The following is a 14,570-nucleotide window of genomic DNA, read 5'->3' as shown; positions in this document are numbered from 1 at the left end:
CTCGTTCACAGGGAGATCTYGTTGTTGTTGTTGTTGCTCTAGGGACACATGTTGCGAAAGGAAGAATATTAAGTGCTTGTGCCTAGTTGAACTGGCAGCTCGAAGGCTAGTCTGGCAGTAAAAAAAAAAAAACAAATGTGTAAATTAAGGCTRCGGTCCTTAGAAAATTTGATGCATCATTCAGAGCTTGGCTCTACTTTTATGCTTTTGAGCAGCCTAACCTATATCGTTCATCTATAACAGCCGAGGCATGACATCACTTCTGTGACTGTTTTAGCGTCCGACGAATATATTGATTTTGGCTTTTTCTGCTTCTTCTCTATTAGCGTAGACATCACTTATGCGGTTATAGCCGAGTCTACAACAGTGCGCTAGTCGTTCTTCCTTTTCGCTGTTTGGCACCAATTGGAGATTCCAAAAGTAGACAGGTTCTCCCCACCTGGTCTTTCCAAGGGAGTGGTCTTTCACTCCTCTGCTTCCAACGTCAGATACTGCGTCGAACACTCTCAGAGTCAGCTCTTGATTCGGTGAACTATGTCAATGATTGATATTCGAACTTCTTCATGGTCGAGCAATGGAACGCCCGCTTCATCGTCATCGGTTGGAGAATCGGGTTTACCATCKCCTGGTATTATGATTTCACTGTCATTCAGCAGGCTGGAGGRGTGTTCCTTCCATAATTTCAGTATTATCTAGGTATCAGTCACTAAATCACCTMGGAGGGTGAGGAGGGTTACAAGAGTATGTATACTTCAGTGTTGAAACCTTATAGTAGACASCGGATCTTTTCGTAGAATTTTTGAGCATTACCTTTGTCGYCCATCTAGTCAGGCTCTTTGTACTCACGCATTTCGGACTCTCCGGAGACAGCCAGGTAACTTGGTGAATTTCCTATGCTGGAATCTCAGGCCCGGAGAAGTCGATTTGTCTCAACCCATTWGGGGATGTTTCCCCGYGGAGSCTGAATTTACCGACCGTTGTCCCACTGATACTTTCTTTGTMCACCAGGGCGTTAAAGTCGCCAAGCACACATGGTGGCTGGGACAGCTCTCATCGGTATGYTCGAAGCACTCACAGAAATCACATCGTCTTTTTCTTTCGTAGAGGCGCATATCAGCGATATGTCGAAGAACTTCGCTTTGATGGAGAATGTKGCTAGAGTTTCATCTACAGCAGTGAATGTCAGGGTTCCGCGACGGWATCTCTCTCCCAAAACCAATMCCACACCGTATTTGYGCTCCTTTATATGGTCACTGTAGTAAATGCCACAAGGACCTCACCTTACTCCGCGTTGTCAGTTCTGGAATGGCGGTGATGTTAGCCTTWATTTTWAYGAGKACATCAACTGGCTGGATAGCCACACTTTCCCAATTRAGGGACATTCCAGGTRTATGTCCTTGAATTGTTATYCTTAATGCGATTGTTAACAACCAAACCGGACCACGCTCTGGAAGGCCAATTATCCAACATATCGATAAAATRGTGAAAATCGTCRAGTCCGTCAATTTCCGGTGAACTGAATTTCGATGTTGAATYGCCGCAAAAATCGCCACAAAAATCGATCAAGGTTTCGCTCTGTGTTTGATAGGAAYGCCATGGAATCATCTACTTTCCGACGGGTACCATCGAAAAGTGTACCGTTTGAAAGAAGTTTTCGCCCATAATCGGCCAGTARAAGAGGAATTGTTTTCCATCATGACAACACCAGACGACACACATCGATAGTTCCCCGGGAGCTTGATTGCGAGGTTCTTATGAGTTCACCTTATAGCTGGGACATYACATGAAGTCAGTGCTACCTGCTTCTGGCAATGACGAATGATTTTCTTAGCGAAAAAAGTCCACAGCTGTGGAAATCGATTGTCTTAGTTTTTTGCCTTGCCAATAGGGACGAATGTTTCTTTGAAAACGTCATTATGAAAATAACTTCAAAATCGAAGCACGTTAAACTGACCTAAACCTAACTTAACTCAATGTAACTTATATGCATTGAACTGATGCGATTTCAACCCAAGCTCCCCTCATCTAACTTAACCTCACTTCATATAACCTAATTGAACTTTAATCGCAACATTCTCGTTAAAGATTTCGATATTAAATTATTAGAATTTTAATTGAGCTTTCTCTAATAATTTTATTGTGAACATTAGTTTTTCATACTAGTTTACAGGTTTTTATTTCAAGTCCGCTGTTTACATGGCAAATATTAGCATTTTGTGGTAATATATTTGCAGTGATTTTATCTATGTATGTGTGTGTGTACGCTTATATGCATATGTGAACCTGCATATATGTCAATAAATGCGGTAAATTAAAATGTAAATAATTATGTTATTAAGCAAATATATACATACACTAGGCGTCAAAAGGAAGTATAAATATATTGCTTACTCGCGACCTCAGAGTGTTCATTTACTGTCTGCATGTTCGCATAAGAATAAATTCATAAAGCAATTCATGAAGATGCACCGTTATGTAAATAAACAGTTGGAGCAAAATTTGCACTTATTATTTATAWGCAAAAAATATTTACACGACGAATATGTTTTGTTYTGTTCTTAGCAAAAAATGCGGAAAACTGAAGAAGAAGTTGGATGAAACGTATCAAAAACAAAACATCTGAAAAATATTCCATTTCGATTGTAGTGTCAAGAAAGATTTTTGGAAAACTTCAACAAAAGGAATACATGGAAGACTCAATACGTTGGAGCCCAAAATTTTCATTCACAAAACAAAAGTCGCTGAATTTTCATCGATGGAGTTGAACGAAAGTTTTGGTTTGGATGTTTCCATTAAWGCAATGCAAACGAAAGTACGAACATCTGGTTTTATAAACTATGTCGCAAAAACGACCTTTGATTTGCGCTGGGAATAGGAAAAAAACATTACAGTTTGCAAGGCAATATCTAAAAGTGCCAACCACATTTTGGCATCAAGTAGTTTGGTCCGATGAATCGGAATTCGCGCTAAGGAGCTCAAAAAAATGTAAGCGAGTGTGGTGTAAACCTTCTGATCGCTTGAAACCACATTGTTTACAAGCAAYAGTGAAGCATGGAGAAGGTTCTCTCATTGCTTGGTGCTGTTTCCAGAAGTTAGTGTAGTCAAAATGAATGCGGACGAGTGACGGCTGCTTCATATGTTGACATTCATAGAGAAACGCGACAATAAGTGAGGAAAAAAAAAATGAATTTTTGATCATTTATCTTCCAAACACACATTTTGCATGGCTACTCACTTGTTTGAAGAAAGCTAGAACGAAAAACTGAACTGGTCAGCACAGGCACCGAATTTAATTCCAATTGAGCTTTTATGGTAAATTTTTGRTTCCAAAATACCAAAAAGAGGGGTSACCGGAAATGGCCGAGTTTAAAATATTTTTTTCCGRAAATTTAACATTTTCTTTGTTAATAGTTAGTGTATGTGTSTAACAATGAAAAATACTAATAAGTTATTTCATCAGTGAAGCTTATACTTTCATTTGAGCCCTAGCGTATGTGCATAGATGTGATATGTACATAAAATTCAATGCACACACACATAAACACACAACTGGTTACACGATACAAATTTAAATTTAATTCACTTATTTAATGTAAATTTTGCAAAACAAATAAAGCGTGAATTTCTCGGTGCAAGCCACCAAATCGCACACAATGCGGGTGTGTATGTGGCATACACGTGCTCTACAAGCGGCTTGCCAGCGCTTCGGCGAACTGTAGCGGCGAGCCAGTGCCAGCGGCTGTGGCGGCACGTAATACGTGCCCGATCGGTGTTGCAAGATTAAAAATGTGCCAAATATAATGAAATTTTAATGTACAAATGTGCGAAAAACAACAACAACAACAATAAAACAACATTAGAAGCAGCAATAGCAATTACAGCAACAATTGCTAAAGCACTAACAGTGTTGAAGTAATTTGTTCACCAAATTAAAACAACAATTAACACAACAACAACAACTACTGCAACAATTAATACAACAAGAAYAACAACAACAAACGCTCACAAAAATACCAATAAAAAATTATAATTTTTTTAATGAAATAATAACAACAGCAACAACCACAACAAACCCAACTACAACAACAATATCAAATATAGCGATGGAAATTATGAATTTTTTCACYAAACAATGCAAACAAGCAAGRAATCGTTGGAAATTTATGATTCTAAAAATCAGCAAACCGTGGGCGTGCGCAAGGGCCATGSGGGGGTGACGAAGCGGACGCCAGGCCCGCAGGTTAAGATGCGCCACACGCTGCACTGCATATTAATGACGTTGCCCAYATCAAAWATGTACTTACATATGTATACATATATATATGTATAACAGCCAGCCGCAGATCCACTGTGCYGCCCYCCGTGCCCCGACCGCAGCGCCRGTTAGGCGGCAGTAAGCRCAACTTCCACAGGGAATTTACGTGGTTTGTTTGAATTTCTTTACATTTACCTTTTATCTACCAACATTTTGCGCTATTTGCAGCCAAAAGTTGGTGGGTGTGCGTGTGTGCGGTAGAACTTCCAAAAGGCGCAAAAAAGGTTGCTTTCGTGATTTTTCGGCTTCTGCATAGCGTGCCGGCCGCAAAAGTGAATAAAAATGTCACGCTCCAGCACTTTAAATCATTGCATATTGGCTGACAAGCGTTCCGAAGTGATTGAATACAAAGCAATAAAGAAACAAAAGTAACAACAACAGCAAATAAAACGGTAACAATTGCTGACCAAACGGCGAGTTTGATATTCGAGCGTTTGTCTCCAGTGTTGAAAAGAATCTTTTGGAAAGCAAGAAAAAACAAAAAATACACAAACTTTTACAAAAACAAGAAAGCACTTTTAAATGGTTTTATTGAATTTTGGTGAATTTGTTGTTATTCAACAAATTTTCGTTCGGTTTCGTAATGAAAATGTAACCAAATTCTGCAGATTTACTGAGCGATTGCGCGATTTAGAATATAGCTAGCCCCTCTTTAGTGTCTCTGGATTATACATCAAGGGAATATCAATGTCTAGTCTGGAAATTTGAAAAAAAAAAACAATCTTATTCATATTTATATGTTATAGCCGAGTTTATAACAGCGCGACAGTCGTTCTTCTTTTTCATTATTTGGTGCCAATTGGAGATTCCAAGATTAGCCAGGTCCTTCTCGACTTAGTCTTACCAACGGAGTGGAAGTCTTTCTCTTCCTCTGCTTTCCCCGGCGGGTACTGCGTCGAATACTTTCAGAGCTGGAGTGTTTTCGTCCATCCGGACAACATGACCTAGCCAGCGTAGCCGCTGTCTTTTAATTCGCTGAACTATGTCAATGTCGTCGTATATCTCGTACAGCTCATCGTTCGATCGAATGCGATATTCGCCGTGGCCAACGCGCAAAGGACCATAAATCTTTCGCAGAACCTTTCTCTCAAAAACTCGCAACGTGGAGAAGGRCCTGGCTTCACTTGGAATATCTAATTGGCGCCACGTAGCGAAAAGAAGAAACGACTGGCGCACTGTTGTTAACTCGGCTATAATCGCGTAAGCGGTGACTACGCCAATCAAGAAGAAGAAGATTAAATTAAACTGGCGTATTTGTACATTAAAGAAAAACTTTGGACGATATTTTCCTTATTCTGGATAGAATAGGAATACAAACAATAACTAASGCTGAGTAGAAAATACTGGACTTATCCCCATCAAGGTCAGTAAAACAAGATCAAAGCGGGTATGCCGGTCAACAAAGCCTTATAGCTAGTGTCGGACGCTTGTTAATCCATAGAGGAGAAAACTACTATTGATGAAARTGACTAGGTGCAGGTTCGTACACGTTTAAAAAGGAAAATAATGATCGCAATTGACAAAAAAGGTGTTCTTACAACCGAATATTTTAGGAGTGTTTTCAAGAGTTATCGATCATGCGAGCAATCCACTAGGTTTCTTGATGTGATGAATTGACTTTGTGGATTATTGCAAACGAGCGTATTTTTTGAGAATTCGGAGAGGATCTAATGCGCTTACAAAGTTGCTGCCTTGGAAATGGGTAGATAATGGTTTCGTTGTATCGATATAAGAAATGATGATTTGAAAAGTATTTAAGTCGCAGATAATACACTTTATGAGGTCATTTTGTCATATATTGTAATAACAGATAATTTGGTATGACAGTAGAATTGAGAGRAAACAAATAATTATATTTCATTAAAGTTAACCGAAAGAACTCGTGCTTCTACTTGATTATCTYTAAAAGCTCTCCGTAATGTTGGAATTTTTCCAAATTCTTTGTCGAAAATACAAAAGCGAAATTAACAATGCATACTTATGAATGTATGCATGTGTGCTCCTTTAATTCTATAGAATAAAATTGCTTGCAATTATCGAGTATAATTACCGAATAATGAATTACGATTGCTTGACTAATTACACACCAGTAATGAATTACTTAACTGCATATTGACAATGACATGTGCTTGCAGACATACTACTTATTATATTATATGCAGGTGTGTGTATATATGTATGCATGTATGTTTAGCCGATGAGCATATAAAATTTGATTGAAAGTTATCCTCTTATATTGAGTGTTTGTGTATATGTATGTATGTCTGTTGGTATATTTTGTACGGACATCGCGGCGTTTGCGCATTTGAATGCAGTTCACTTGCGGACGTGACGATTGTCTCTTTGTTTTTGTTGTCGGCGCAAATTAATGTGCGACACTCCTTTCAACCAGACGATTTGTATGTGTTTATGTATGTGTGTATGTGAGAACATTTGCATAAAAGTTTATAAGTTCACAAGTCCAACAGCCCGGCGGCAATTCATCAGCTCAGCAGTCAGCCCGTCAATCGTTTAGCTGACCGTCAGTGGCGCATTGATTTATGTTTCGCCAACGAAATAATTCCATCAAACAGCAGTTCCCTAAAAGAATTGTTTGACATACATACAAACAATTGTAATTAACATATTTGCGCACACAACTGTTTTTGTGTATGTATGAATGTATGTATGTGTGATTGCTGGCATATCGGTTTGATATTGTTTGCTCGTGTGAATTACAGTAGCGTCTGCTGGCAATTATGTAAATACACACACATTTTTGCATATGTGWAAAAATAAAGGGTGATACTTCGAGGTTCCCTACCATTTCAAAGATAAAACTCAGAAACTTTAAATTTAGTGGGGAATCTTTATTATTTTTGAAAAGAACTTGTCCGCATAGACTTTAGAGTTTACATATACCCACGGGAACACGTGTGATATCACACGATCTTGGAGGCCAGTTGACCGGCCCAAAACGTGAAATTATCTGATAAATGAAGAGTTCTCCCAATAAAGAGATGGTTAAGTTTTAAACGGCATAATTTTTGAAGAATTATAGATCAATGATTCCATCGGCCCACAAACCACAACAAACTGTTGCTTTTTCTGGAAATTCGTGGAAATAGGATTGAACATCTCCAAAACATTGATTTATCGCATTATGACCGAACATTTGAGCTTACGAAAGGTGTGTGCACGGTTTGTTCCGTACAAATTGACTGACAACCAAAAATTGATCAGAATCCAACATTCGTAGGACACTTTGTAATCACATTTTAGTCATTAACCACTTYCCGTATTCACCTGGTATGGCACCGTGCGACTTCTTCCTTTGCCCATGAAAGGCAAGCGCTATGCAGGCGTAGAGGGCATTCAAAAGGCTTGCACCGGCATACTGGCGGCCATACCAGCCCACGAGCTAAAACACTCGTTCGACATGCTGTCGAAGCTGTATTGAAGCAGAAGGAGGCTACTTTGTATAAAATAAATTGATTTTGAGGAAGAAACATTTGTTCTGTTTACTTTAGAACGTACCTTGTAAATGTTGCATCCAAGATGGGTGATGGTGCTGCGAATAGTACGTCCAGTAGACTGATTATGTTGACCATAAGTTGGGCCAAGCCCGCGAAACACATTCCTTATAGAACGTGAATTTTCGTAATAAAGTTGAGCGATTTGTAAACGATGTTCATTCGTAAGTATTTCATGATGAAATGCCAAACAATACTAAACAAAAACAACATGACAGGTTGACACGACTCACACGAGATCTATCAAAAAAACGTCTATTGAAAAAATTATATATACTTGGATCACCTTTTACATTCATTTAATTATATGTATATAGTATACTGCATATATTATATATATATACGTACTTGTCTGTACATAAGTTCATGTATTTACATATACACACATCCCATACAATCACACCTACCTTGACACCTACACACAKGTAAAATCATACTTGAATGTAGCAAATGCTTGCTGCCGCATTGACTCATTTCGGGGAAGAACAAGCAACAAGCTCCGACACAACGTCGCGTCATTGTCCGTTGTCACACCACATCAGCGACGATTCTTTGCTGTGGTCGAAATGCTGGCAGAATTAAAATTCTCATTGAGTCACAAAACGAGCCAATTAATTTTGACTGTGTTGAATGCTGAGAAGTCATGCAAAAGTATTGCCTGCGCCAAGTGGATCACACATATGTATKTATGTAGAAATGTACATATGTRTGCAACGTATGTGYGATTGCGTATGCTTGCATTAATGTCCAATTTATTTATGCGAACACTTGTAAGGTGATGTGAGCATCAATTATTGCGCTTACATTCATTTGGTGATCATGGTGATCCTGAAACTACAGAACTCGATGAGTACTTTGTATGCTCCGAGTTCTTACATCACTCCAAGACGAATTTCGAGAAGATCATACAAAGTCAGTTGTTTTTCCAGCAAACATTGATACTCTGCACATATGTATTAATATTGCCATATCTATCGGGCGATAGAGGCAACTGTAGGCTTTAGTGGGACCTGCATACATTTAATAATGTATGAAGATTTGGCTTTACAAAAATTGCTCCCGTTGGATCCGAGACAACTTGTCAATTGCTAAAAATGCTCGTGTCGATTCATGTCTATGGCATGATGAAAGATGACGAAACGTGGAATTAGGAGTATAAACTCGWAACTAAAGAGCAGTACACCGTRTGKGTATGGCAAAGTGAGCCGAATCCAACAAAAGTTGTTATATGCCGGTATTGTAAGGCCTTCCTTCGGTTATTCTTCCTCAATGAGTATGCCAGGCTATTCTCAATAACACAAGACATTCRGTGTGGTGAAAATTGAAAGCTTTCGTTTTTCCTGCATCGGTTTCCGATGTTGGCCAACAGCCTGATAAGTTGAAAAGTTATTCTAGACACCCTTTACACAGCGTATTGGATTTCTGTCCAGTAGGAAAGCTTAGAGTATCGGTATTATTTCTTGTGTGTCTTATTGTGGTGATATTTGTTAATTTTTTCGTTAACATCCTTAGTTTTGTTATTTCAAAGGCTTATAAGTCGTTAGAGGTCTTTCCGCTTATTACCGATACAGCTTCAGAGCAGTTGTTCGATAAACTTTTTGTAGGGCCTCACTTCGGTTATCCTTCCCCTATAAGTATGCAAGGCCCTGCTCAGTAACACAAGACATTCAGCGTGGCCGAAATTGAAAGCTTCCGTCTCCGATGTTAGCCAATAGCCTGATAAGKTAGAAAGTTATTTTAGACACTCTAAGCGGGTGTTGGATTTTTGTCCAGTAGGAAAGTCTGGAGTCTAATCTTACACCCAACCTTTGACAATATTTTGTGTACTTAGAATCTAATTGTTATATAATATTGTAATAGTATATTATGGSCTGAATATGTTTCTTAATTGCCAATATTAGATTGATTTTTTTCAGTTTTGTTTATAATCTCGCATAGTATTTATCGCAGCGATGTYCTCTGCGGAGCAAACTAAGTATGTATCATCGAGCATATCGTCGTAACTGACGTTCCCAATGTTTGGATCGGGAATTGATACCTGCGCAGGTTCTGTCGTGAGCTAGAAATGATGTGGTGCTTCAGAGGTTTAATACAGTAAGATTATGTCTTGCAAGTCACTTCCAACGGAATCGCCTTTTTATTTAGTGGATGTTAATTGCCAAAGTCGTTAATTGACTTTTCGAAACTATCATCGAAAATAATCCCCGGTAATCCATGCCCAGACAGTGATCTTTGTAGGTAAAAAAAACAATAGTGGAGCATAGCAATGTTCCATATTTACTTTTTTCAGTATCTTTTAATGCAGAATTAGGATTCGAAGCACAATTGAGAATAAAGCCTRAGCTAAACAAATCTGGGATGATATAAAAAAATTTAATAATTGATCTACAAARTTCCATTCGAGTCTCGACGTCAGAGAGTTGTTAAACCGGTAAGAATATATTGAGAATAACCCACGCCTCTAAAGATTACGCCACCTAATTTGTCAACTGCYATTTGACAGCTCATTGTTAATTGATTGCTAATTACCAGCGGCAAAAAAATATTATTACTTGGTTACCAGTGCCTTAGCCTCGCACCACTTACCGACTTATAAAATGATAAGCAGAAGATTGCAAACTGCATTAGTCAGCATAAAGTGGATGAATAATGTGTAAGTAACAGCGGATATGCCGTTATGAGTGAAAGTGAGAAAGAGATAAAAAAAGAGACGAAGCAAAACATAAAGAAGAGGCTGCGAAATATAGGCTGACAGTCCGGCTYATCAAGTTGTAAGAGAATGCCTCATTATTAGCCGTCAGCAACAGTAAATCTCATTAATTTTAAGAATACAGAAATTTCGGCATGCAGGCGAGGAAAAAAATAATAACCCACTGTGAATGCATWAGGCATTGTCCTTCATTTTGCATCGGCGTAAAAGTGATCGCATGTCAAGATTTTATGAATTATGCATGCTGGCGGAAGGGCATAAACTTCTCCGCGTTACAAATGTAAAAACATATGTGCTTACATATATACATATGTATGTCTTTCTATGTAAAGGAATTTGGAACAAGTTCACCGGTTATTTTAAGAATTCCCCATATTTTGATAATTGGAGTTTGTTTTAAACATTGCCAATTACTGTGAAAATTTCGAAGGTTTGGGAAATTAYAGTTGAAAAGGTTAAATGACGAAATGAGAAAGGAGAAGTTAAGTTTCGAGATAATAAACTGTACTCTACACACTCTCGCAAATTYATAAGAATTAAAGATTAAATATTTCCATTTGCGACGGACGAATAAATCTTCACCACGAAAATGAAAGCTTTCGCATATCGACWGAWACAACTGAATTTTTCARCACTCTAAGCACTAAGTATTCTCAACTTGACACCCTCTTTCTTCTTTTTATTCCTATACATAAAAAATGAACTAAGACGTCAACAGATTTTGTCACCTCAGAAACGGTTGATGCTTTCAGAACACATGTTTTCAAGAAACCTCAATCAGAGCGACAAAAGTGCTTCGGCACATGGATCTTAATTGAGAATATTTTGAAAMCCAATAAAGTTTTTCAACTTTTGGATCCCCACATCATTATCGCGAATGCCTAAGTGATAAATGATTCAAGAGATCGAAAATCCAAATCATTTAAATTAGTTATAGTTATGGTTATGGTTATAGTTATAGTGATAGTTATAGTTATAGTTATAGTTATAGTTATAGTGATAGTTATAGTTATAGTTATAGTTATAGTTATAGTTATAGTTATAGTTATAGTTATAGTTATAGTTATAGTTATTGATCTAATTAATTATTTGTTTGTTAGGTTGGAAAGGACTTCAAGCAACCGCTTTTCTGCCATTATTATTCTCAATATGGGGCCCAACTAGTCAACTTTCCAGAACATCACCCTGGATCTACGACTTGTTTCGTACTGAACATTGGAGACCAAGAAAGTCACCTTATTTGAATCGACGAAAGCAAAATATTCGGAGATTCCATCTTCTTTCGATTGATAAAGTTTTGATAAAGTGGCATCAAGTTATTCGAGTGTGAGATCTTTGATGTAAATGGCTTGTGTTGACTTTTACACCTCGCAACATTTCAGCATCTCGGATTGATATATGGAACATCGATATTTTAAATTGAAAGCGAGCAAAATATAGCTTTTACAAGAATTAAAACTACTCSACCTTCCTARGYGACATGGATTCGCTCTATGGGCTCTTGAAAAGAAGTTCCGATGCTTTCGAGCCAAGTTTTGTTCAGTGATGAGACCCATTTCTGGTTGAATGGGTATGTAAACAAGCAAAATTGCCGGATTTTTGATGAAGGGCAAGCTGAAGAGATTCAAAGGCAGCCATTTCATCCAGAAATAAACTTATCCATACATGTCTACATTTCTTCAAAAATTAAACCGGCGTCATAATCTTACAGTCAACGGTGAACACTAGAATCTGTCTCTTATACACATCTAGATGTGTATAAGAGACAGCGCGTGTCTCGCGCCAGTTACCAGTCGAAATTCTCGAACGAGTCACCGAAAACTGGACTCAACGGATGGACTATCTGAAATGTTGTCTCGGCTAACATTTGAAAGAGATAATCTTCAAAAAATAAATGCCAAAGAATGTTCTTTCGAATGATAACAAACATTCTCCATCAAATTTGAAGTGTATAAGTGTATGTTTGTGCTTTTTCTTAAAAAAAGTGGTGACCCCGAAAATGGATCACCCTTTATWATAGAAGAATACCGAGCATGTAATATTTAGACTTAAAGTCCAGACACCTCGGCTAAGGWCAAAGCTAAGTTCTCCTTTCAAGGTCTCAAAGAACATAAAAACGATACAAATATTATTGAAAAAACGAAAAAAGTTATTAAATTTTATTTCGGCACTTGCATTTTCAATGATGTGGTTTATTATGTCTCGACGGTTTCTTTTCTGTTTTCTGTTTTTATATCACTTGCCATTAAAAACGACACAATGTACACAATAGGAACGTGTTTAACCCCAAAAAAATGTGATTATTGCTCAGGCGGCTCGGAGATTTTGAGAAATCTTAAACGCTTGCCGATAACATCTGTGGGACGTGAGATGATGTGACAACAACAATAAATAATAATAATTACAATGCAATGACATGAATAACAAGAGCAACAACGATAATAACAACATTAACCGCAACAGCAACAATAACCTTAAGTTGTTGAAAAGTTTGTAAATACACAGACACGCACACACATAAACACATGCGAAATAAATAGATAAACAATACGACTGCTAGCTACACGAAATCACTACGAAAGAAAAACGAGTTAAGAAAGCGAAAAAACAACAGCACAGCGGTATGGTAGAATCGTGCGACGCTGTTAGCCGCTGTTAATTAGCAGTCTACGTTAGCAGCAGCAGAGGATAATGCTGTAAACGGCAGCGCAGACCGGCTGCCAACAGCAACAGTAACTATCACAACAACAACAACAACACCAGAGCAAACGAGCTGCGTACGATCCTAATCCGTTTCGGGCGAGGTTGCTCATCCGCACCGACGCCGGCGTCGTCGTTCGGTTCACAAATAGCAAAGCGCTGCGTCGGCGCTGTTGTTGCTAATTTGCGCAGCACGTTGCAGCGCATAGCTTGYTGCTGCGCGCGCATATTGGACGTTGGCGCGCAGTCGCTGCTGCAGTCACTTTTCGCTTTTTATTACACGCTCAGGTGTTGTTGGCTGTCGGCCCGGCCGCTGCTGCAGGTGTTGTGGTCGTTGCCGACTTTAGCCAAGTTGAGTCTGTTTTTGGCTGCGCTGCGGTAAGGTTCTGAAAATCTCCTGGCGTTTCAACTAAGCAAATTGCCAACGACAAAGTAAATACTAGTGAAATACAAAGTGATCGAATGAAATGTGAGCCGAACACAATGTGCAACATTTGACTTGCGTAATAAGGAAAATTTGCTGAAATTCGTTTGYGTGCGCGTAAACGACACGGCCACGAAGTGCGACGCTTGCGYACAGGCGTTTGAAGTTTTCGCWAGTTATTTTTCKTTATTTTTCGCAAATGCATTTTCCATAATTTATGTAATTTTTATTCCAAATGTGTTCGCGAAGGTCTTAAATTGTTTTTCTCCATACGCGCTGCATTTCACACAGCCAACTTTGTAATGTCATTGTGTGTGTGTGTGCGCATGTATGTATAAGTGACTTTTCGTGCGTTGCAATTGAGTTTTCGAATCCGTTGCAGTTCGCGATTTTCTCAGCATTTTCGCTTTCGGTTTAACGTTTCTAAAGCTTACGCGTGTGTGCGCGCGTGTCTGTGTGTGTGTGCGCGCGCTAGTTTTCGTTCGGTTGTTATGTGCGCGGGTATACTATGTTGTGGTTTTTTCTTTCAACAATAATTTAAAGTCTAAATTTTACGTTTTTCTACTTTGTTATTGACTCTAGTAATTTGTAACATTTTCATTCCATTAGTTGTTGTTGTTGTCTAGTGCTTACTTTATACACGCATATTTATACGTACGTGTAATATTTTATGAATTTTTTGTGCTTTTCAATTACGAGTTTATTATTATTATTGGTATTTTTTACTACTTCACGCAGCTATAACTACTCAAAGTGGAATAGAAATTTTTGCAACGAAACCGAGTCGGTTTTACAGAAATTCAAGCAAAATTGTTTTCCAGGTGAGTAACACTCATTGATACAGCTTAAAAAAAAATAAAATACAATCAATATATGGATATACGTACAAAATTAAACAAAAAAAAAAAA

The 14,570-nt window shown here is 38.2% G+C and overlaps 1 protein-coding gene across 4 annotated transcripts in view; it reads left to right on the top strand.

The window, feature by feature from the left end:
* Positions 1-13,597: 13,597 nt before the first annotated feature.
* LOC108976528 (putative fatty acyl-CoA reductase CG5065) overlaps positions 13,598-14,570 on the top strand; it is a 126,013-nt gene continuing 125,040 nt past the window's right edge. For 2 of the 4 annotated variants that reach the window (XM_018945706.1, XM_018945703.1), the window contains exons 1-2: positions 13,606-13,669; positions 14,400-14,482. The gene's annotated coding sequence lies outside the window, so the exon portion shown is untranslated. Of the gene's footprint in view, positions 13,670-14,243; positions 14,316-14,399; positions 14,483-14,570 lie in introns of all 4 variants that reach the window. The other 2 variants (XM_018945704.1, XM_018945705.1) reach the window with 2 other exon arrangements.

This window comes from Bactrocera latifrons, unplaced genomic scaffold (assembly GCF_001853355.1).
Source record: "Bactrocera latifrons isolate USDA-ARS-PBARC rearing strain unplaced genomic scaffold, ASM185335v1 scaffold_77, whole genome shotgun sequence".
Lineage (NCBI taxonomy): Eukaryota > Metazoa > Arthropoda > Insecta > Diptera > Tephritidae > Bactrocera > Bactrocera latifrons.
Note: the sequence above shows the minus strand (reverse complement) of the source record. Positions and strands in the feature narration are given on the sequence as shown.